This window comes from Bison bison, unplaced genomic scaffold (assembly GCF_000754665.1).
Source record: "Bison bison bison isolate TAMUID 2011002044 unplaced genomic scaffold, Bison_UMD1.0 scf7180017864235, whole genome shotgun sequence".
Classification (NCBI taxonomy): domain Eukaryota; kingdom Metazoa; phylum Chordata; class Mammalia; order Artiodactyla; family Bovidae; genus Bison; species Bison bison.
This window is the reverse complement of record NW_011494807.1, coordinates 1068998-1071006: the sequence shown is the minus strand read 5'-3', so window position 1 is coordinate 1071006 and position 2009 is coordinate 1068998.

The following is a 2009-nucleotide window of genomic DNA, read 5'->3' as shown; positions in this document are numbered from 1 at the left end:
TATGGCTTGCAAAAGCAAAAATCAAAAGAAAAAGAAAATGAACAGCAACCAAAAAAAAAAAAAAAACCACAGAGCCACACCAACTCACAATACTTCAACTAACAATGTTTCAGAATCTAATGATAAAATTAAAGATATAAAAAATTTCCAAAGAGGTAATAGCTATCACACCAATAATTACTTTTGTGAAAGGCATCAGACTACTCAGCTAACTGTAATACTGAGAGCTAGAAGACAGTGAATCAATGCTTTGATAATTTTGGTGGAAAATTATTTCCAAACTTGAGGTCTATTTTCAGCCAAATTATCCATAAAACATGATAGAGAGATACAGTTTTGGACAGTATCTCAGAAAAACCGTATGAACCACAAACCAAGAAAAGCTTCCAGAAGATGCATTCCATAAAAATAATATAAAAACAGAAAAGAGAAAGACACGGCAGACAATAAAGAATTTGACCTTTTTCTCTGGTTCCTGAAAGGGAGATTAAATCCTTGGGATGTTTTAAGTATTATGAATGCCTATGTTAATCATGAACCCTTATATCATATATCAGTTTATGCTAATGAGATGAGTCCTGGAGGCTGGTCAATAAAAAGGCCAACTATGCAATCAAAGTTGAGACTTTGAGACAGCCCAAACTCCAGAAAGGGAAAGGGTACTAGAAAGTGAATTCAATCATGTGGCCAGTGATTCAATCAATTATGTCTACTTAATGAAACCAGAAAAAATAAAACACTCTGTACACCAAGGCTCCCTGGAACTTCCCAGTTGGTGAACACTTTGATGTGCTTCAACAGTGATGAACAATGAGTCCCATGGAATCCCATGGGAAGAGGGAATGGAAGTTCTAGGTTTGGGCTCACCCAAATCTTGCTCATTTTATCCTCTATAATTGAAATTTAATTGTTAACAAAAAGGACTTTACTGAATTCTTTGATTGATCCTAGCAAATCATTTAATCTGAGGGTATCCTGGTAACCCCTGAATCTGTAGACAGTCAAAGTTACAAGTGATCTGGGGACCCCAAAAGTACAACTGGTATCTGAAGTGAGGGCAGTTGGGCACCATGTCCTTTAAGTTGGGGGGGGGGGTCTTTGTTAACTTTGAGGAGTTATCAGAATAGTATTATAGTATAGCATTTCGTGTCACAATGGTACCAAGGCTGTTGCTCCAGAGTCATAGCCCTGCCCCTCTCTTGAAAGGAAACCAATTACTCTAATCTAAGATTCAGGAAGAAGATGCAAAGAGAGTAAAACAAGAACTGGTTAGAATCAACAAGGCCTAAGATGGCAGACCTTGAACTTCATTAGATGTTCACTGAAATACATTGACGTGCCAGATGACGCATCCACCAGCATCACAAAATGCCGGGAGCCGGCATATTGCATATTGAGTGCATATTGCATATTGAGTGCAGCACTTTCCACAGCATCACCTTTCAGGATCTGGAATAGCTCAACTGGAATTCTATCACTGCCGGTAGCCAGCGTGAGGAACTCCGCCCATGACAAAGGTCATGAGGAAGGAGGCTTGGCACACGCAAAGGCGGGATAGAGCCTCAGGAGTCCCCCTGGAAATTCTCGAGCATTTCCACCCAAAACCAGAGTCTGTCTACTTTCTGCTTGTGCTTTCACCTACACCTCTGACTTTACGGGGGGCTGTCCCCCACTACCTCTCTCTGAAAAAAGAGTTAGCTTACAGCTCCAGTTAATAATTCCTGGGTGTGACAGTGTTTAACCTACAAACTCCTTTGGAAATCCTCTAGCCTACCTGAATAGGTTTTTCCGGCCATATGTGATTGTTCAGAGCCTCCCAACTGTGAGAGGCAGGGGATGTTCTAAACTGTCTAAACACAGATTCTTTTGAGTAGTTAAAAGATTGATTAGAAATTGTATTGGTGAAGGGATTTTCACTTGTTGGGCCAATGTTTGCTGCTAAGTTTCCATATCCCTTACCTGCTGTGTCCCTGGCAGTGTATTGATTAATATAATTGGTGTAAGTAGTA